The sequence below is a fragment of the Homalodisca vitripennis genome, chromosome X (assembly GCF_021130785.1).
Source record: "Homalodisca vitripennis isolate AUS2020 chromosome X, UT_GWSS_2.1, whole genome shotgun sequence".
Lineage (NCBI taxonomy): Eukaryota > Metazoa > Arthropoda > Insecta > Hemiptera > Cicadellidae > Homalodisca > Homalodisca vitripennis.
Genome location: NC_060215.1, coordinates 89,917,786 through 89,942,607, shown reverse-complemented (window position 1 = coordinate 89,942,607; position 24,822 = coordinate 89,917,786). Strand labels below are relative to the sequence as shown.

General features: G+C 34.0%; 1 protein-coding gene across 1 annotated transcript in view; it reads right to left on the bottom strand.

The window, feature by feature from the left end:
• LOC124369331 overlaps window positions 1-24,822 on the bottom strand; it is a 61,000-nt gene that overhangs the window by 30,987 nt on the left and 5,191 nt on the right. The window lies entirely within an intron of this gene.

The following is a 24,822-nucleotide window of genomic DNA, read 5'->3' as shown; positions in this document are numbered from 1 at the left end:
ATGGCTTGACCCCTTCTCTGAAACCATCACTGCACAAATAACGAATACAGAAATTAATTCTGTGTATGAATAGCCGTACGTATCTTCAAAGAGATTTCGAATAAATCCACGATATTAGAGGGTTTCCAATTAGTGTGCCAGGTAGCTCAACATACAACAGCCATAATATTCCATGTTCACAAAATAAAACCGGATAAAAATCTGTACTTTGGTTTTTGTCATTCATTATGTGAGTGTTGTATTTAATCGGCGAATATCAACTTGTAAGCTTTTCTACGTTTAAACATTTATAATAAAGTTATGATTACGGACATTAACACTCTGCGTACTTTTAAGCAACTAAATTTAATGTTTACTATATGGTACCAATACACTTATTTTTGTTTGTTATTAATATCTTAAAGATAAAACCTAACTAACGAATATTCCGTGATGCTTTATTAACACAGTAATACTACGAACAACCCAGATGAATTTAACAACTGCCGTGCTGCAGGAAATATGAACATTCATTAAAATATGATTAGATTAATAGGATGATTACAGTTTTTAAACTGCAGTTATTTGCTAAGAAATACCAGGAAAACTCTCGCACTTTTACGAATAAAATAATACTGAAACTTAGTCAACTTCACTACAAAGATCATTAAATCTCCTTGTACTTGTTATATTCATGTTACGTATTCGCGAGAATCCCCTTTTCTTGTTCAAAGATCTCGTGACAAAAATACTTCAGCATCTTATATTGCTAAAGTAAATCTGCTGTCAAAACTGCAAGGAATTGAAGTGAAGCGCCAGTGTGCGAAGGAAGCCAACCCTAGTTAAACAGCAGTTAAAACTAGAACTAGTTGAGAACGAAGAAAAGTTTATCAAAGACGACATGAGATAGTCGCTATGGGCATAATTGCCTCGTAAACTGTAAACTGTGACTAGGTTACTGTAAGTGTGTGCACGACGACGCGACACGTCATTCCGCCTCCAGTTAGTAAACTACGCCAAGTATGATCTAATCTCACAATAAAAATAACGTATTACTCAGCAGCAGATTGAAACACAAAATCAAAGACTAATTTACTCCTTAAGAACTTTTGCCCCTTTATCAATACTATTACTCCCGAAATTGTACACCTAAATTAACCATTATTTTATTACTTAAGTGTATTATTAATTATTTTAATTCTTATTAGATTTATTAGATTCGGACCGTTTTCAAAAAAAAAAAAAAACTTGAGTATGCCACTGGCATAGAAATAACACCCTTTAAAACAGTGACTACCTTGTCACAGAAAATGTTCTGTGAATGTCTGCAGTAGGCCTATGTAACACGCCCAACGACGAGGAAAGAGAAACAACAGAGGTCATTCAGCAACCCAGCAACAGCCATCACTGCTGTTGATATTTATATAACTCGAAAGTAAAGCGTAGGTGAGTATTCTTGCGTTAACCACCTGGCCGCGACAGCTGTTTATTTTCTTAACAGGCAATGAATAAATTACAAGCTGGCAATGGTTATCTGAGGGTCATTATTGATGATTAAGCAATGGAGTATGGATTTCCTGGTAGTTTATTATGACCTTGAATTGCACTCAATCTGAGTGAATGGTTGATTGATCCCACACGATTAGCAACTTCATTTTTGAACAACTTACAAGAACCGAAGAAAAATTGATACTTAACAAAGGGTTTTTATATTTTTTGAAAATAACCAAGACTAACTATAAATCCACCTTTAAAACTTTGGCATGAAGTGATTGTACACTTATGAATATGAGCCAATACTTATACAAAATTAAGTAGCAATTCATTTTATAGTGGGGTTTTTCATAACTTTGTCTTGAAATGGATAAAAAAACACAAATGATAGACTTATTCTTCGATGTGTGAGTAGTTATTATTGTGGTAGAACTTAAAGTTATTTTAGATTTTTCGGAATAATTACGCAACAAACTTAAGCAACGTGATGTGCCTCACTTCATGATTATCATATTTCCACAGCTTTATTGTTATCATTATGCCTTAGAAAAGTACATAGGAACAATATATAGCATAAGAACATACTATACCTATACCCATACCTGTACCTGTAACAATATGTTCCAACAAGTTACAACATGCTATATATCAAAACGAGACACAAAAACTATTTTCCAATTCTGTGAAACTGAAGTTGACATTTTAAAGAAACTAATCAGAATTTTGTAATTTTTTACTAATTACTATTTTATGGTTTCTTGAGAACTGTAAAATACATTTTTTACGTAAAACATAAATTATTTATAATTTGTTTTTCGAATAACTTTAACACGAATTGATTACCAGAAACCATAGCGGCATCGCGTGAACATGTGGAAGCGTTATAAACTCATTTTCTCAAACCAATCGACCAATCTAAATACGAGTTACAATCTCGTATAAATAACTATATAAAGTTGGAAGTATGAAAAAGGACTGGTATATACAAAAGAGATAGAATAATATAACAAAACTCTTGAAAAATTGAATATTATACAGGCTGATATTTAACTCTTTTTGCCGTACATGGGTTGTGGTGTTTAAGGTGGCGCAAACTAGTTTTTGTTGGGAAAATTTGTTATTATAAATTAACAGTGTTTTTAGATAACTTCCCTAAAGACCAAAAAATAGAACAATTTTCTTTGATCACTCTACCAGGAATAACAGGATTTAAAGTAGGACATTTTACTATTATACCCAAACAAAAACTGATGAAGATACAATTTTTCCACTATATGCATGAGTTACAGATTAGGTGTTTTATTAATTTACATCTTAAGGGAATTATACATGTTTAATTAAATATAGTTTAAGAAAATAAAATGTTTTAAATAATTTTTGTTGGGGAAATTTTTAAAGTAAAAACATGTTAATTCTTCCACTCATAGTTTATGTAGATACTGTAAAAGGTCTATACCCTTATCTTGAACTGTTTTTATTTGGGCCTGATTATAAGACACCCTTAAATTCTGCTTTAAGTGTCGACCACTACTCGTAGGATGAAGAAGTGTATCTATTTTTACTATTTTCAAAATTTATATCTCAAAGGGCTATCGCACACGTTTTCTTCAAAAAATCCAAAAAATCCTACTGCATCGCCTTAAAGTTGATGGTGGATTTTCTGCTGCTAAACGCATCACTATTTATATGCATTACGTGATTTTCCAACACAAAACATCTGTTTTCGACCAAAATATATCATAATAAGTCAAAGTAGGCACATGATTTAGAATTCCTATGCAGGTGTAGTGTGCAAACTTTTAGTACTTAATATATCATATGTGCTTCCTGATAATAATCTCGTATCATTTAATAATTAAATTATTAAATCATTCTAGATTTCAGCTTCGCTTTAGCTTCATCTTGGGTATTATTTAATCATAATTTTCCAAAACGTCTCAGATCTAATGTCCCGTATATATATATGAACAAAGTGAATAAACGTATCAGAGCCAGCCCGAGGAGATTACTCGGGGAGGACTGAAGGAAGGAGTCGCCTGTGAAAGAATCAGACTTTTTGGACGTTTCTTTTCAGAAGTACTTTAACTTGTTGAAAGCTGACTTGGTCGCACATCCGTTCCTTGGAGCACTTATCAACTCGGAGTACCCCACAGTCGTGGTGGGGATAAGGAGGGGGCGGGAGGGGGTGCGACGTTACAAACAGATACATCATGTGAGGCTCGCACATGCTCCCCCTTCGTATCAACGTTACCCTATTTGTTATCATTATTTTTGATAAATAGTGTCACTTTTTCCAAGCCAAAATATTCTCTAACTCCGCTCGCTTATTCAAGCGGTCACCGGAGCTAACGTTGCCGTTGATAGGAGTATCTGTCACAGTGTTGACAGACCCCGTGTGTATCAGAGTAATTATCGCACTATAGTGTGTCTAAACCTGTTAGATTTCATACCGATCTACCAACACTTTAAATATTTAAAAAATGTAAAACTATTTCAAGTTGTATATCATTTTACAGGGTTTGATCAGAAATAATAACGCTATTACAATGAACAAAGACTTGACATGTGAAAGAGTTTTAAATATTTAGATCATGGTTATTACTTTACATAAATAACTATAGAGCTTGTTCTTTATACAAAACATGTGTAAGATAAAGCGCAAAAACAATGGGTCATAAGGAACATTTTTCTAGATTTGTTTTAATCTCAAACCCCATTGTTACTTAAAAATAATGTGCCATGATAAGAATATTTGCTTATAAACCTACGAAAAATAACATATTTAGCACTCACTGTACTTAAGTTATTTTTAATTGCTTAAATATTGAACCGTATGCACAAAATAATAAGATTAATAAACTATATTAAGCTAATATCTTTATTGTGGTGTACCACGTACTTGTGCTGTCTTTTATGGGTTGTGCAGACTCTTTTGAGGAAGCTGAGAGTTACTGATAAACATAATTATATATAATGTATGATATGAAAAATTTCACTTTTAAGAGTTTAAGGAGAATTTAAATTTAAGGGTGAATTTTAGTACACGCTGTAATTGACTCATATATTAATGATATTTAATTTATAATAGCTTCGAAAAATATTTGCGTCTTCTCGGTAGACAATTCTAATTATCTTTTCGCCGAACCGTACTAATATTGACTTCTGCTAACATTATTCCAAACTATTGGAGAAGGTTACGGTAATTTTCAATGACCTAACTTTGCTTATACGGTATCAATGGAATTAAAATCCTAAGTCAAGAATCTTCAGAACGGATCAATATTAAGAGCAAACATTAGTTCAAAATGTCATCATTATTTTAAAAGAAACCACGTTCAAGTAGAAGATAAAGGAAAGCAGTGGAACGCGAGGTGATGGGAAATTATTCAACTGCGCTGGACGTATTTAAATGTATTCGAAGTAGGATAAGGAAACAAGTCTCAGTCCGTGTCTTCTAAGAGGATCAGTGTCTTTTTGGTTCAACCTAAACAGAAATGTGCAAATGTTCAATTTTAGCAATATTATAATTATTGTACATCGGTACAGAAAGTAGTATTGAATAATATGCCCCGTGTTTTCGCCTTACTAGTCTAGTAATTTTAAGATGTTAGTGCTAAATAAAAGGACTCCCTAAAATCAGTGTTTCTGATTTTCCTGTTATCTGTCCACGTGAGTTCTTCTGATTTAAGCATTTTGTTACGATCATTTTTAATCTAAAATATAAAAGATTTAATGTATTTATTAAATACTAAACACTACATTACAAATCTCCTTATGCTTATCGCAACAGAATATCTACTTAAACATATAAAAAAAAACTAATACCCCACTGCATATAAACAAAGTTTTTAATTCGACATGGTCAGACATACCAAGAGGTTTCCTCAAGTTTTCAAATGTATAATCAAAGATGAATCGTCTTTAATTTTCCATGCTCTTTAAAGATTCTTAAATCTTATTTTATACCCACTAAGATGGTCGGGTAATGAAAACGGCTAGAGGAGAGCTGATGGCGGTAAGGGGAGGGGGCAGGATCACAAGCAGATGGGGAGGTTTGTGATGGGGAGGAGGGCACACGTATTATTACTTTACTGATCAAAGTCGCTACGAACGTGAGATTACCCTTAAAGTCGCACTTCCTACAGCTTTTATTCTGTCTGGAGCACGAACAAACTTGTACCCGCCTTCTTCCACCCCTGGACGCTTTCTTCTCCTAACCTCCGTTTTGTGTCATATGGTTCGATTTTTGTGAAAGACATGGTCAATCACTCCCCAATGCACCACGCTGCGCAGGTGAGAATCCCGGTGTTTTTATCTTCCTATTCATATCTATCTACTTCTTAGTTATTTAGTGGTATCAAAAAGAGAAATGATTGTAAACGAGGGGCATCCAACAATTCCGCGATTTTTTATCATACAATAATAATACAAATTTGCACAAAAAACCTACTAGGTTTTACTAATACTAACAATAGGTAGCAGGAAAAAATAATATTTAATAACATTTGAAGAACAATATATCTGATATTAGTAATTTGTGTTTTTCTCCAATGAAGTTTCTCGGTTACAACAGTTGTTATTTCAAAAACTGGAATTCCAAATTAAATAGCGTAAAACATACAAACAAAACTTTATATGTATATCACTGTATGTATATCACTCTTTACAGTATATGTATATCAATATTACATATAAATTTAAAAAATCTTACAATAACCAAACAAAAAAACACAGAACGAAAACTTAGACCACTTTAAATGTTTTGCTATAATAATATCAATTTACAAATAAAAATAATATGGAATATAAATAAAAGTTTCTTTTATATGTACTTTCGATCATTACTTAGGATTATTATAAACTAAAAAGAATGTAAAACATCCAATAAAAATGTATTATATTAAAAATTCACATAGGAAATATTAATTGTGAACCTTGTAACTGTTTGTGTAAGAAACGTTCGATGCAGTAAGGTCCTCAATGTTTGTAATTATCGTTTTAGTCCATTTCAATCGTAACCGTAGCGGAAAATACATTAACGATAAGATTATAACCTCTCAATAGAAGAAAATCTTATGTTATATATTTGCGCAACACACACTTCATACGTAACGAGTTGCGCATTACTTCTTCCTGTCGTAAAGAGTTGGTAAAGTAGTTACGCTAGTATACGCTCACATCGAAACAGCGATTGCGCTGAACTGCATCAATAATAGCGGACATAGTTCGTTGTAGAGCAGGAGAAAGTGGACTGCATGCCAGCCGACTAGTTCCCAAGTGGAGTTAAGTCTTTTACACGTGCGACTTAGACTAAGACAAACCTTGGTAACCTTTCATTGATAGCACAATATTTTCTGTACTATCTACTACTTTTTTATTATTTCGCCGAAAGAACCCAATATGTTTAATTTGTAAACCTAGAATCAGTATTATCCAATCATGCCCACAGACCAACACAACTTCAACTAAATAAATCTGTTGTTAGAGGTGAATAAAAATAATTTGTATGCGTAGGAAAAAAAGTAAATGGAGTAAATAAAAAAAACTGTCTATTACTAGTTTATGAACAAATAAATCACACGTCTCACTAGTTTTTATAATTTAACAATCAAGGAGGACATTACATTATGATAATGCATCTGACATAAAACTATATTACAAATTGTATAGGTGAAATTTTTAATATTTAGAATTGTTGTTAAGACAAAAATATACTACGATCAATCTGGTAAATTACTACTAGCCATATTGACAAATTACTAAGCAATCGTTCGATTTTGACTCATGTCGGTTGGAATTTCGGCCACATATTGAGACCGTAGTTTAGATGACCACGTTATGTTAATATACGAGCGGTCGGCAAAAGCTGACGGTCGCCAACCACTCGTGGACAAAATGACTTCAATTATCGCCAAAGTCAACACGTTCGACAAGACAATCGATAAACTGAAGAGCCGACTCTAACCTCTAATTATGTCGGAAGAAAATCGTACAAGTAGGAATCGATCGACTGAGCCACGACGCGACGTGGCCACGATGCGACGCGAAGCTGAGCGGATTTAAGCGTGGCGATTCAGCGGACTCGCATCCCACTCCAATACCTAATTATGCCATAAAGGAGTTTCCGATCGATTATAGCAATACCAAGCCGTTCGTACACTAACGAGCACTCGAAAACATCCCTTCCACATAATTCCTTTGACTGAAGAGGAGGTTCGGAAATGGTTATTAAACTGGGGACGGAGATAAACCTGCAATGCTTTAATCGGTAAAACCCGTATTGGTTGCGATATTTGCCCTTTATCACAAAAATGATCAACAACTTACTTTCAATGTGTTTTACTATAATTAGCATTCAATTATATTTATTTTCCTGTCCAACACATAACATTTCGTAATTATAATGATCGCAATGTATGTTTATTAGCTATTTTTAGTGTAATAATTTGGGACATTATAAAGGAGTGCAATGGAACGATCCTACAAGTCTATAGGTATAATAATTCATGCTGTGCTTGAAATTGTATTTTTACATGTCACACAGTACATTTCAAATATAACTGCTAGCTTAAAAACAAACATCCTTTGAAACCATAGCTGAAATCGTAACAACCATCGATCAATATCGCAATCCATGGTATTGGCGATATATAACGGTTTAACTATTAGCTTATTTTAGCTTTATTAAAGATGTAAACAAAACATAATTTAAAGCCTCGAAATGAATATATCAGCTCAGGAAGAAGACGGTACTGAAGGAGAAAAGGAAGCATTAAATGAAGGGACAATAAAGAGCCCGGGCTGAAAGAAGCAGTGATCCGCATGCAGTGTATAATAGTTTATAATTTATATGACTATTAGTGAGGCGGGAAGGAGATGGCCATAAGCTGGCTTAGCAAGACCTCGGCAATTAAGCAGCGGCTTACACAGCTCTGCAAAAATATTTCATTGGCCCTGCGACAGTCTTGCATCCTAATTTAGCGCTCTCCCCGCTGCAGAAGAAAATTCCCTCCCTACACTCCCACAAAATACAATAGGTCTATATTTCAAGATAAAATACAAACATTTGTTCGCAATTCTGAATTTCTTATAAAAACTCATACGCTATCTGAAACGGAGCCGACCAAAACATTGAATGGGTTTTACGCGTTTACTTTGTCGTTATTGTCTATGTATCTACTTTCTTACTTGTAATTAAAATACTCCTATATTGAATTTTACAACGATCGTTTCCTACAATAAGGCGACACAATTTACGTATAATTCACTCCAAACTTAAACTGACACAGCCTTTCATTCAACAACTTTACATTCATTCACATACTGTTCTACATCAAACTTCTGTCTTAGTATTGTAGTACAGGAACTGGAGTTTACAAGGCGTTTACAAGGTGACTATTCAAATTCATGCCTATAATAAAAAACAATAAGGGATAAAAATATATCCCTGTGGGACACCATATACCAGTTTACTTGTGATGATTGAGTGACTGACAATTTAAACTGTGCTCAGAAGTTAATGTGAGAGTTGAGTGAAGTTAGGCATTCCTACGATATCACAGCACTCAAATTAGTTTAGTAAACTGCTCGAGACATTCACACATTTTAGAAAGCCCAAAGCAAACATCAAGAGCTTGCTTTCGCTCCTGAATACCAGCTTCCACAATCATGTCAACAATGCTCACTACTCTAAGTATTGTGTCGGCAAACCGATGAAACATAAGCAGAATCACTCAAGTTTGTAATAATATTACGAATATTCGGTAAATAAAACTTTGAGTTCTTGGAAATATAACATGAATATAATGAAAATACCCTCGCAAATGAAAGGCTCTTTAAACACAGAGGCTAATATTATATTGTAAATTATTATCCAACCGTATCATTCATTTTGATTGTATTATTAATTTGATTTACAATTTCTATCTAATTAATACATATTGCAGTTTACATCACATTACCGTGAAATTGAGTAAGCCAGAATTCCTTTATGCCTGGCTATTGTTATTAAACTACTAACATATTTTCAATTGAAACATTTCATTTATAGTAGTACATTATTGTTACGAACTGAAACTGAGGATCTAATACATTTATTGAAGCAAAGCTAGAAATAACTCACATCATATTTGTAATTATTTAAATTAATTATTTTTGAATTAGAATGTAGAGAAGAAACTAAATATGTTTTTGTGTCTTCGATTTCGTCTTTTGTCACAAAATGTTTTTTTTTTCGAGTTAAAAGACTTAACTTATTTTTCGAATTAGAAGACTTCACTTATTAATAAAAATTATATGTAATATTTGGTGTATTTCCCTAATAGGCCTGTGTTTGTAGAACTAATTAAATTAAATTGCACAAACCATTTGTGTTCTAGACTGCAACCGATGAGTAGACGTGGAACGCATTTTTGTGTTGAGCCAGAAGAAAGAAGTGGTACCCAGTTACGAATTGCCGGACCTCTAATCAGCTTATAAATATAACCAGCCGGTTTCCGAGTACTTCAAAGTAAACACAGTTATTCAACTTTATTTTGTATTTGGCAACGTAATGAAAAGTATCGTTCGCAATTCGGGCAAAACAAACTTGTCTTTACTGTGCTTGAAAAAATACTCCAAGACCAAAGATGTCTCGTAGAGCTTCGATATCGTAAAATACACGACCATCTGAATACCTGCATTGTATGAAAAGAAAGAGCGGTGGCATGCCACCTCCAGCCGGTGCGATGTGTCGTGTACGCGTGCACTCGGTGGCCGGTAACCGGTGACCGCCCCCGGATTACTCCTAGCCACCCGTGTAAACAGCCTTGTTCCGGCCCTAAGATGGAATCAGTAATGAACTCTGCACCGCGCCTCCTCTACTTTATATTTTATTCAACGAATCAAATCCGCTGTACAAGCGACTCCCGAGTTCAGCAGAGGGGGGGAGGGACTCTCGACGTTTCGATTTGAGAAGAGAGCGAGGGAAATTGGTTCTTTCTGGGCCACACGTGAAAAATACAACTCGGATTCGCCAGGCCGGGGAATTGAATAAAGACATTCCGGGAGGAAATCGCCGATTATACCGTTAGGGGTAGCGTAATGTTCCGCTATAGCCTTTGCCCTCCTTGTAAAAGCTGCCGGATTTCATTCATACGTCAAACGATTCGTCGTTTATTATTTCATTCGTGTAATTCGTTACATTACACATCTCTGAAGTATACACCCAGGCGAATGTGATTATGAACTTATAGTCATTTAATACTGCTGTATTCAATTCAATTCATCCTGGTGAATTGAAACGTAACCCGGTGATTACAGTATTAATGCAAAATGGACGGTAGCAAAGGCCCGTGATTGTCTACAAATTAACGAAATACGCGTAAGAAGTATTCTCGTATAGCCAGGATCAGGAGTTAAAGTTAAAATGTAACAGTTGTAACACACTCCACATGAAATGTATCGGTCTAGCCCCCAATTAAGTGGTATCGAAGTACAATATCTCGGGCACTGGGGCCCCAGGCCGAGGCGACGCGAGCGGCATACCTCAGCTACTTGCCCCGATATTGATTTATATTAACTGCTCCCTTCGGATAAATGTCTTAACCTGTATTGAATCCCTATTAATATGAAATTCTTCTTTAATCTAAATAGTAAGATTCGTTCTTTACGAATTTATACAACTATACAATATACAATTTTTGGTAACAAATTCGAGAAAGTATTTTTATAAAAATTGTTTATGATATTCATTAATTATATAACACATTTTTTGAATTAATAAAAATACTTAGTAATTAATATAGAGGTTTTAACTGTAAAGCATTTATGTCCACATTGCGGGACCTATTTTACAAAATCTGCAAAAGAAGTTGAATCTCCTTAAATAATACAAAATAATATCATTGTATTCTAGCTGCCTACAATATTTTTGACTTCTTTTTGGAGTATGGAAAAAAATACCAAATGATAAACAGAAAAATACTCCAGACATGTAGACCAGGAGGCTACTACTGTGAAGAGTACTGGCAAATTGTTTCGCTCAGTTCTTATATCTATTGACAAATGCTAGATATATCATTTTAATTTTATCGGCTTCAATGTTTGTTTGGACACAAACAAAAACATCGGAATTCAAACTAACACAACAAATAAGAATCATCAAAATCGATTTCTTAAAAATTGGTAAATATTTATATTTAATATAAATAATGATAAATATATAATTTGACATCTAAAAATATATCTGATTAGTTTGTAATCAACGAACAAAATGATTGAACAAAACTGTTATATAGTGGATAAAGTAAAAATTTAACACATTTTTATGCTTTTATAAATTAAAGTATATCAAGAATAACCCTCCTTCTCTCCTTCATGCAACCACTTAAATTTTGAATAAGAGGAGAAATAATATTTTACTTCAGTAAATATGAACATAGCATTGTGCTTCTTTTGAGTGACGTACTTTTGCCTCTTTCCAAATGGGAGGAGGGTAAACCTCCAATTCGCGCTACATCAATGCAAACGTCTTAAAATAAACTAAAATGGCAGCCTATTTAGTTTATTTCAAAGTAAGTTAGTTTTATGTTAATTACGATGTTACTTACTAGAGTATCACACATATGTCTGTACAAATTTATAAAGTTATTTGAACAGAAACTTAAAACACAGGAAATATACACATTCAGTCAGATATTTTTATGAATATTCGTCAGTGTTTTGAATCTTATACATAACGTATTGAATCTTATAATTAATGTTGATTTGTATATCTAACTGTTTTGTTTCAATTAAATGTAAGTATCGGCACTAATTCAATATTTATATTATTAAAAAAAGTCTATAAAAACCAACTAATTTACCCAACAACCACGACAATTCGAGGTTCTCATGGTATACGGGCTTTCATTTTTATATTTTCGTGAATTACCAACATAAAGTTAACGCGGGATTGAGAATAAAATACAATATACAAAACATTGAAAAGAAACTTCAAATCTGACATATTTTTCATGCAATAAGAGCGTTTAAACAATCATAAAATATCCGTTGCTTCTGTAAAGATTATAAATAAACAATTAACTCCTAAATAACTTTTCCTCTTGCCTTGGACAATCGAAATAGTTGGGGTTTTAAGCCGCCATTTTATTCAGCATAAGAATAAAATTCCCCTCTATCTATTACCATTTCCCCCTTTTATCAAGATCTTCATAACGAGATATCACAAGGTACGCATACAATTTTTGAGTTCCCCCTCCCCATTATTTCGGAAAGTGTTGGGAAAATATCCTCATTCCAAAAATCAATGAGAGAGCTTACATATCTACTGAAAGGTCCTATTTACGTCGGGATCTAGACGCAAAAGAAGGAAATGCTTGCACAAAAATTAAACTTTTCAGTCACATTAATAATGAATAAAGAACCGATAATGTCCTTCACTACAACTTTCTGAGATCGTTTGTGTACCATAACAGTGTGTGCTGAAATTGGACAGTGTTGTTCAATTTTAATAAGTGTTAACTTATAGTAAACATTTGAGTTATATATTTTTACTTTATTGTTCTCATTAGAATATTTTTACTTCAATGTGAATATTGAGTTCTGCTCGTTTTCTCCTCCCGATTAGTGCCACCGTTATGTGTAGAAAACTCGGTTGCTTTACAATTTCCTTCAGAACATTACTGGATCATTAAACAGTAGCTACTTGTTTATCTCATTTCTAGACTAAACATTTATTTCTGACATAAGAACGTGCGTTGTCAAAATATGTTCACATTCATTTTATGATGTTTGAAAAGAGTTCAGTAGGTGAATAGTCAGAAGAAGTGTGAGGGGAGGGTGGAATGGCGATGGAAGGGGATGCGAGACAAACGGAACGGCGCGGTACAGAACCATATCTCACAAAGACATTTGAAAGGCGACCAGTCAAAGGCTTCCAATCAGCCACCATAATACATGATTAATTCAGTAATGAAAAAATAAGGCAAGTTTGGCACGGGCAGGTAGGGGGTATGTACCGGTCGATGGCGAGGGCCGTACCCTTAGCGGGGGCGGCGGCGGCGGAGCGGGGGACGGGGGACTTAGCATTCTGTCCGTCTAGGCGATAATTACAGAACTGTATTCGTTATGAGATAATCAGCGACCATCCTGTCACACTTAAACACTCGGCTTCTGGTTCTATCATTAAAAACTGCTCCTTGAACTGCTTTTGACAGTATGTGAACTGCATTAAACACTATACAAAGGCAGACCTCATTAGGTTACTTTCATTTTCGTGAGGGGCTTGACACAATCACGCGTGTTCAAAGAAACCGAGTTTATATTCAGAACATGAGTGTAATAGAAAGGTCACTTTATAGTTCCAAAAATTAAGACAAAAGCCCTTTGTCTACTACCGTTTGAGGGCGCAATGCGTTGCATTCAACTACTAATGTATAAAAACAAATTAAATGACGAGTCTCACAATTAATCTTACTAACATGCAGAAACGTCTTATTGTATTGTGCTAGAATCTGTGCATTTAGGTTTGTACTGTGAATTTGTTGATGTAACAAGATAAACCAATATTTTTATCAAAGATTTTTAAAGGACCCAGTATCATAGCCCAAAATATTGCACATGTTTATTTCCAGGAATTTTTGTTATGACCCTTCTTACAGTTGTCAATGTGCTAACAAAAGGCTGGAAATTATGTGTTCAAAAGTGTGAGTACTCAAGAACACATTGCCGGTTTTGCTTAACGGGAAGTGTTAAACGAATCGAGTCAAATGGGATATCAATGATTTTAATTACATTGTTTTTTTTTATTAACGTATAATGTCTACAAAAATCAAGTTAGAATATAACATTTAGCTCACCGGATCCACTTAGCAATAACTGAGATAACGATACTCCAACATAAAGTGTAGGTGGACTTAGCCGCCGTGTCCAGTGCGACCGCCCCCAGGGGACTTCGGTGCCACCCCCGGCCCCTGCTCCCAGCCTCAAGCGACCTCTCGTTAATGCTATCATTATTTTTGTACACTCCAGGCTTCTTACAGTCAGTCCGGTTGTTACTTTCTGAGTGCTAACTATTCCGGCCCGTAACTGTGTTTCAACTGATGTTTACCAAATCATGGGCGTACACTTATTAATGACTCATTGTATTGAAAACACAATTCTTCCTAAAAATTATGTCTAGAGCGAATTCCTTATTAGAATATCTTCAAAGGAGGTTCATTTAGTTCTATCTTGCAAATGAAAGGTTTCACAATTCTAAATTAATTTCTAATAAAATAAACGAAGAAGGATGCACCAAACATATGCGGTTTTCTATATACTGTTGAGAGGAAACAATACTAACACCACCACTACAAACTACCGTTGTACTGTTTTTTCATATCTGTTGTATATGAGTGGTTCTTTCATATTTATTTTAGATGAACATAATAGGATTTATTAAACAGTGTTGATTCTTAACAAGATCAAATTCGCATAAATTAACTTTTTAGCGAAGTTTCCGGTCGGGTGAGGATGATCAGGCTCGGTAAACAATTTGAAGTGAGTCATGTAATCGGCAGTTGCGTAAGAAGGACAAGGTTTCTCACGTCAAGTTTAATTGAGGTTGTCGAAACTGTCAGGCTGTATTCTTGTCAAGATCAAATCTGAGGCTGGGTCTGACGGGAACTGGCCGAACTGGACTACTCAGAGTCTAAGTTCCTGTCAGGACATCGTATCCCGGAGTCGTTTCTTAGAACTTATGTAAAAATGATAACTGGTCAACCTTATCTGTCTATACGAGATTGTTATTAAAGCATCAAGAACCTCAAAATAAAAAAAGTCACAGCAATGGAATAACAATATTTATCTACCTTTGGCCTTATTTAGGAAAACATAAATATAAATGTTTAAATGTATTACAAGATTGTTAGACAAAATTACAAACCGCCACTTGTGAGTTACAATATCAACAATTGAATGTACTGCGGGTGATATAAACTCTATAATATTTTTGTAATACAAATGAAAAAGTATTATTTTATATTTTATAATGTAACAAATATGAATTTGTTATCACAGGTGTGCGGTTGTAAACGACAAAACATATTTTCTCGTTGTGTTTCTTTAAACGCTAAAATGATATATGTGTTATTTCTTAAATTAACACAACTTGTTACAATTAATTTATCGATTTTCTCAAAATACTAAATGAAAAATGTGTCATAGCCAGTATTTTAATTGAAGCCTATGAATGTAACTGTAAAACATGTTTCCACAGTCCTTTTCTTCCTCCACTATCCAAATTGATTGATTCTTTTAGAATAGTCGGTATTCACAAAATAATAGATTAAAATCCTTAAATCGTTTTGGAGATATTCGTTTTATCATAGGGAAATCTAACAGATGAACGAAATATTTTATGGGAAGTTATTTGTTTAGATAACCCGGTTGGTTAGATAACACCATAGTGTTCAAAGTGACGTTACATTTGATAGCATACTGAATGCAATTAATTGTATAAACACTTCGAGCACGTTGTAGCCGACAATCCAATAGTTATTTCACCAGCACATTTGCAGCATCTATCCATCATGGCTGAGGAACTCGATCTCGGTACAATTTTAATACTCAAGGTTTCTAGCTTGTATCTGGTCTGTGCAGAGATATTTCAGAACCAATTATAAAAACCTCAAACTGAGTATATACCTATACAGCAAGGAATAGCTAGATTTACAGGTAATATTCCAATACAATGGTTTAATAAAATAATATCGTTATTTATAAATTGCATGCATAATAGATGCATTTTCTGTGCTTCATTTAGTGTTGTAATGTTTGATACTTGCCAGATTTACAAATCAACATATATGAAATAACCATGCGTTTTCTTTATTCTCAAAAAGTAATGTTCCGTTAACATTGTTCCTGACACATGTTTTACAGCGTACAATCTCTCCACGTTTCATTAAGAGCCGGCAATACTGGCGGCCATCTTGATTGTAGCCCCATTAGAACAATGTTACACCTCGTGCACTTTACGGTATTATTTTTAGTAATGCAATTATGGGACATGTCTCATTTTAAATATTTAATTAATACACATCCAAACGCGTTTTACTTTTCCAAAATCTTTACAGGGCAATCATAAAATAAATAGATTATAACACTTTGTACTTCATCGTTTGAATATTCAAAAAATATACACTTTAGAAAAAAAAAACTAATATTTTGTAAAGATATAGCTTATATGCACATATAGTTATATCTTTAAAATTAGATATCTAATTCTACTGCTAAAAATAATGACGTAAAAGTGCACGAGGTTTGAGATTGTTCTTACCGTTGTTTTGCTACCGGCTTTAAAATATTAATATATTATTGATAGGTTTGAGATTTATATAAAAAGGTAATAAAGTTTACATTGTAACAGTGTGCTAATAAATCGAAATGCCATTGGTAAGGTACATTTTGCTTCTTAAAACTAAAATATATTATTTAACATACGAATGAATCCTTAAAAAAGGGTTTCATTGGTATCCATGAAAGAATTCACAGTAAAAATAGTTTATCTAAGTAAATAGATAAAGAATAAAAAATTTTGTGATATCATTTAAGCTATTGAAAAAGAAATGCCTAATTAATAAAATAAATTGTTGGTGTTATACATACAGGTTATATGCACTTTAATTTATTTTAAATTTTAAATCTGGAATGTTTGAACACTAATACAGGTTGTTCAAGATTGGGAGTGTACCATCCCAGGGTTGTTCAAGATTGGGAGTGTACCATCCCAAGGTTGCTCAAGATTGGGAGTGTACCATCCCAGGGTTGTTCAAGATTGGGAGTGTACCATCCCAGGGTTGTTCAAGGTTGGGAGTGTACCATCCCAGGGTTGTTCAAGATTGGGAGTGTACCATCCCAGGGTAGTTCAAGATTGGGAGTGTACCATCCCAGGGCTGTTCAAGATTAGGAGTGTACCATCCCAGTGTCGTTCAGTATCGACAGACATCCTGAGCATAGGCCCTAATAAAGAATCACAATCTTTTCCAATACTACTATTAGAAGAAATCACTTTTCTTTTTCTAACCGAAAGTTAGGATGGATATACTTTTTTACATATGCAAAACCATAACCTTTGCTATTTGTGTAATAGTGTGGTCGGATGTCCATATATACTGGCCATTGTTTTTGAGACCTGTAAAGATGCATACTTTGAGGAAAAATTGGATAGGTCTTCTCATTTAATGTTAGAGAGTTGGCACCCACCTCCATCTTTGGAAAGGAAAGCAATTTAGGGTTACCACCCGCCTATGCGTTTGGGAAAAGATACGATAAAAGGAGAGCTATTTAAACTTTAAAAACCAACAACAGAAAATGTTATAACCACTCTATAATTTCACAATTATCCTTAACGCAAGAAGAAGATAAGTGGGCCTTACAAACCGCAATGTGCAGTGGAGATGTATGAATAAAGAAACTATACTTATCTTGTTTGTAGTAGAAAAGTAACGTCAAACAACTATGGTGTACCATAGAAATAAAATGAAATTATTCTAAGTGTTTGCTCTTTAAAGGACGCAATTTATCACATTCACGGATGTTATCCGTAAAGTTAAGCTGTGGAAGGGTAAGCCCCAATACACGCTTGAGCGACCGGTTTCCGGTGTGCCAGTTTTCGTTATGGGGCATCACTGATTATAAATCAGTAAAAACAATGTAAATAGTCAAAAGTACAAAAAGGTTTTCTACACAAATGTACGCGTTGATTATTATTATTAAAGACGGTTACGTATAGTTGTTAGTCATCTCATAACACTGTGTATTGCATTTCAAATATGCAATAATGTTTGTATTGCATTTCAAACGTTACCATTTTTCGTGAAAGTTGACAATAAAAACGATCAATTCAATTGAAAACGTAAGGTGTTGTTATACACATTTGGAAGTATGGTCCACTTGCTGAGTTTAAAAATAATTACTTGTACGTATTAAAATATTTCAAAACACATATAAAAGCGGCATACAATGTAAAATTATCTTGGTTACCTATAAATTGCATTATTTAATGTAAATTCGTAAACACTATATATATATATATATATATATATATATATATATATATATATATATATATATACACGCACACACAACATTATATTGTTAATGATAAAAATTAAAGTTAATATAACAAAAGATCAAAAATAGGCTATTATATTACTTGTGCTATTATTTTATTATTACTGAAGAAACCAATATGTTACTTATATAATAACATATGTTATTATAAGTATATTATAAGATATAAATAGACTGATTGAATGGAGTGAAGAGAAGGGTACAACAAGAGCGATGATAAATCAGCTTCCCACGGCTGTCATGGTCATTAGTATACAGGGGGGGCTAGCGGGAGTAGCCGTATACACCATAGCCATATCGACATGGCGCTGCTACCATACCATGGTTACGTTGATGTCATACTGTGGCAACGACGCTATCATGTCTTGTTAACTACACCTTGGTGACGACAGACGCTGTAAAGTCTTGGCAGCGAAATTTGACATGCTGTGGTAAACTGGCTGTTACAGCGTGGAACTTTCGAATTTACAGGAATTTAAAAATACACAGTTAGAGTTAGATGCAAATAATTTCAAGGTGTACATCAAAATACGGATCCCTTCTAATGACCTAAACGAAATACGCGTCAATAGAAAATCCAAATGAATTCTATTTCGAATACATACTTTAAGAGAAGACTCGCCCCTAGATTTGTGTACTTATGTGTATACCAATCGAGTCTACTTTTTAAGTATATTCTATGCAATTCTACTATTTGTCATCAGAATTGTGGTTAATGATTTTTCTAATTAAAACCTTAATAAAGGGCGACCTCTTGCTGGAAAGTTAAAAAGCAATCTTAAAACAATATCACTAAATCAATTTATCCTTTATCTTCAGAGTATTTAGTGAGCTAGACGGTATCAGTACCTGTAGAATATACCATTTGTCATATACCATACGATTCAGTTGTTTTCGATATTTTATAAAACAAGAAAACCGCCAGTGTATTTGAGTTTGAGTGAAGAAAATAAAATTAATTTTATGTAAATAGTTTAAATATCTTTACACTACCGCAACTGTAAGACGATTCCAGTACCTATGTTAAAAAAAAAAAAAAAAAAAACAAACATACTCATCTGCTTTCAGGAAGTGCTCCTCAAAGTTTCGACCAGTAGTAACACTGCCTTCCTCATTTGAAAAAGCGAAAACGAATACCAACTTAAGAAAAACTCCTCGAAAGAGATTGGCGTACAATGGGGTTTTTGTCACATCGTTGGTCCACAGGACACTTCAAGGACAATAGTCAATGGAGTTACAACGACCACTCCTATAGACAGCAGACCTGCATCAAAGAGGGATGGGCCCGTGTCAGTAGTATCGGCTTCCCAGGCGCAAGTGCCGATCGCTGCCAACAGAACCTAATATTGTAGACGTTTATGAGCAATAATCATGCAAAAGAGCCTGTTTTCCCATCTGTCTGCAACAACCGTGAACCGGTTTACATCACTTACTGTCGCTAAACCGCCAATAAACTGAATTTAGTGCTCTCGTAAGGCGAACCCATTCATGCATGCCACATCGGCACAGTTTACGATTGTGAATGAACAGTGACTTCCAAATATAGAAAGGCTAAACGAAAACTTACTTCAAGATGTGTATGACAAGAGTGTTCTCTCTTGAGTGATTTCTACTATTAGACACTTAATTAAACATAACGGAAACCCTACTGAACTAGATTTGACATAGCAATAACCTTTTTATTGAATGTGAAGGTCATGTTTGTATGAGACTACGAATGAGTCAATAAGTAGGATTGACCGTTCCTATGCAAATTATATTAAACAAAGACATACAGGGTTTTATTACATTATCCGAGAATATTTAGTTTCAATTTAAGACGTTTCCAACAAAAATAAATTTGTAATCTTACTCCTATTTCATTTACTGAAAATATTAATGTGCGCATCTTTACAGCTATTTATTTTTAAGACTACATGTTTACTATGTAAAGCTGCAAAGCTGAATTGCTTGAAAAGGAAAAATAATAGTATTGGAGAGCTTGATGGTACGCAATTAGATTTCCTATCGTGTAACTTCTTTTCTCATTTCCTCATCAAATCTTCCAGAAATTAATTAATTGTATAGACTAATCTCCTCCTCTCAATATATATCCCATTTGTTTAGTCCTCCTACTGCAGACTGAGTGTAAGAAAGGACTTCATTTCACCTGCGAAAATAAAGAACTCATCCATTCATTCTCCTCATGTTCATATTTTCCCATAGTCCTTTTTAGTCGATCTACTTATCTCTTCTTGCTCTCTGATTGCCCTTTATTCTCTGCTTCATCTCCCAAATATATTCTCTCACCTACAGTACCTCTTTCCCACTTAATTTCTTAGCACATACAAGAAGCGCAGCGACCACGTAAGGTAATGTCGATACCACGATCAGGAGAGTCTACGCCTGCAGGCTTTGTTTAATTGGCTTACTGTATTGTTCTCTGACAGTCTCTTTGTTCAGAGCATACGCTTCTGGCAGATTTTCTCTTCGTATTACAAGCTGAACATAAATATCTACTTGAATAAACTAGGAGTCTTCAAATATTTGTTCTCTTAACGTTACTTATATGTCTGAGAATAATATATTGTCAGTAAATGTTGCAATAAAAACAAAGTTCAAATAACACTTATACTTGAAGTGTGAAAATACTTATGTATAACAATGAAATTGCTATTGATGTCATCGGATGCGAAATTCTATAATTTTGGACTTTTTCTGGCCGTGAAATTCCGTACAACTACTTTGTAATGTACACTGAGTGTGTAAATACTTCAATGTAATGACAGTTCACTCTCACCGGGACTGCCTCTCAATTGTCAGTAAAGGTAGAAGAGCAAGACAATGTTAATATTTCTCGTCAGAATACAAACGAAACGCCGAGGGCAGATATGACAACACAGTATGACAACACATCCACCGTTCTTTTAAAATCATTAAAGGTAAATAAGAACGAAATAATTCAAAACACACTCTTGTAAATTACGGTTTATTTAAACAGAAAACATAGTTATCGGTCGGTTAATGTCGTGCCAGAGACAGAATGCCAGTTTACTTTTTATTTTCATAGCCCCAGGCAGCGTTCTTAGCGAAGACGATTTATTCTCAGACATATCATTGAGCTTAAATCCTCAGAATTCATCAACAGAATGCCGACGCTCCGTTAGGTACAGTCCACGCCAGTATCAGAACTGGCCGCCGGACAAAACCATGACAATAATTGTCCGTGTTCTGTTCAGAACATAGCAGGTTACGTTAGGGAAGGGTGGTCAATATTCAAACTGACCTCAATGTATGAATACACAATGGAAGACAATGCAATGGAATTTCCTAAATATATTATTGCTAAATTACAAAAAAAGACCGCACATAAGTGCAGTTTAACTTCGCTCCTCCGTTCACTTAAAGTACTGGGATTACCTTTTTGTAGGATGAACTCTTTAATTTCATAATCATACTCCTTTTGTGGAATATAACACTTGTAGTTATTTAAAAATAGAATGTTATGTAATCATGACATTTGCTCCAAAGACATGTTTACTATTAAATAGGTTTTTTTCTATAAAAAAACTATTTATTACTTCACGAGAAATTATCTTATGCATGCCAAGGAAATCTCTTTTGTTTTAATATAAAAAAGTTTTGCTACTTACGGTAACAATTTCATATTGTTACTGTTATATGCCATACGTCATATTAGCCGTTTTCTAAAGGACCTGATTATTATTTACATGTCTGCAGTTTCTCGTAGAAAGACAACATTTATATTTTACTTGTCTGCAGGAAAGCTATTTTATAGAACAACCTTATCATCAATTGAAGAATGTATGAACTGAAAAGATTTGACAACCTATTTTGTAATTTATTTCCATGTATTACGAATAACTAATCGACGCATATTATGTACTCTGTGTTAATAAAGTTTATTAGCCCATTTGGAACATAACAAACATGGGTTTTCTTGTTGATATTAAACAAGAATAAATTTATCGTGATAACTTAGATAATAAACTTTTAGTACTGATTTACATATTAGGATGTTCAGCCACGTGTGCGTCATTGAATATAATAAAGGCTTGCCTAAGAGTAGTGTTGTGTTGTTTATAGTTTTCTAGTCGAGATATTTATACAAGTTTCATTAGCTTAAGCGTAACTGTCAAATATTAACTTAAGATTACTTACTTATATAAAAACTAATACACAAATATGTATATTTAAATTCATTTATTTGTGAAATTTATAAAAATAATAGGCGAATTAAATAAGATGTTATTAGTTGTAGGCTTACGCGGTCATGGTCATAACTACCTTTAAAGCGTTCCGGTTAACACAAAATGTAGCTCGGTGTACTCCGAAAATAGCTGGATTAGGCAGATAATTAAAATATGGTTTTATTGGGAGCGGCTGATGGGTCGATATGGCTTATTGATTACGCCGATAACTAACCTCGATATCTTGATCTTGACGAAAGTTAATAGGGCATTTTTGATGACAGAAATTGAAGTATAATGGGACGGTCAGTTCTGACGGGCCGGGCTCCGGGAGCTGTGCGGCGCGGGCGCGGGCGGTGCGGCCAGCAGAGCCGATATGAGATGCCGAGTTGACCGTAGCACAATATCCATCTCAAGTTGAAATTGCCCCCATTCAACCCCTCACACTTTCCAACTTTGCTCGCCAAAATCGAGTGCTGCATAAAACTAGTCGGTACAAGTTATACACAATAGACCCTGATATACACTGGCCACACGTCTTGTACGAACACTTGGCTGGTACTATACTATACTTACTTCGCTGTACTATAGTGTTTATTAACACTATATTTACAGGCTTTACTTTTTAACTTTTAACCTGTAAGGGAAGCAATGTGTCCATCAATGTTAACACAATCTGTGTATTCCAAGGATTTATGTAATACATTTTATTTTGGTATTTTGTTTTAAGTTTGATTTTTACATAACTGAAAACTCACAATACTCCTTCTCTACTATTATCTCTTCTTTCACAGTTTCTAGCGATAAGTATAATGAACAAGCCAAACAACTGTTTATAGCTTTTTATTAACTATGCGGGTAAATAAATAACAATCACCGTTATTCTAACTAATCAATAAAAAATATACCCTATTTTGTAGCTACAATACATTTTCCTTATCTCGGATTCTTTAAGTTTATGTATCGCTTTGGAAAACTTGCCATTGTATACGAGCATAATCATACATTGTCTTATTACTTAAATGCAATAATATAGTGATTTTCAGAATACAGATGTCTTTGATTTTATATCAAACACAATTAATTTCCAAGATTTAAAAAGCGGCATGAACACATTTTCACGCTACACAGTAATGCAGAAAAGTACTAACAACGAACTAAAAAGTTCAGACCACGTCATTGTGAGGAATTAGTTCCCTGATATCTACTGTACTATATTGAAGACAAATGGATTTTCCAAACAAGACTCAAATATACCATATGGATCATATCAAATTGTTTTTACCAAAGCTTGTTTAATCTGAGGGAATTCCAAGAAAGAACGTACTGCATCATTACAATTAAGTATTAGGAAGTATTCATGAGAATGTTAAAGCTAAGAGATTAACTTATATAAGAAACGGTATTGCAGTTGCAGGAAAGTTTTAAGTACAGAGATAACGGGTAAAACTGATGACGTTATAAAATGTTTGATTATATATTTGAATCTACAGTCAACGTTAATAGAATAACATAAAAAATGGACAATGGCACCAGATTAGATAGTATTTGGATTAGTCGTCAATTTTAATATACAACCACTCGAGTTCTGCACGAATTGGGTTAGATCCTTCTGCACAAGTACATACGTCGGTAATAATCTAATCTATTGAATTCAGTCAATTTTATTCATATTCAAGTGGAGTAAGTGCAGTAAATGTGTATTTATAAACTTAAAGACCAGAATCACCAACCTATATAATCAGTCTAATTTCTTGTTGGGTTTGAGAAAAGAATTACAGGAAGCGTTTAACAGGCAGATTAGGCAGGTTAATAGGCAGATTATATGAAGGACAATATAAACTATAAACATGATTTACAATATAAGGCCAATGTTCATAAAAATACCATACCTCAGCAAATGTTTGAATTACACTGTTACACTTTCACGGTTGTTATTCCTAACAGACTACATCAGCTATTAAAGTTAAAAATATTGTTTTCTGTTTTTAAAGGACGCTGGTATGTGACTGTCTCACCACTTTTACTGAAATTTGGAATCGGCCTAGAGGAAATCTTCCTA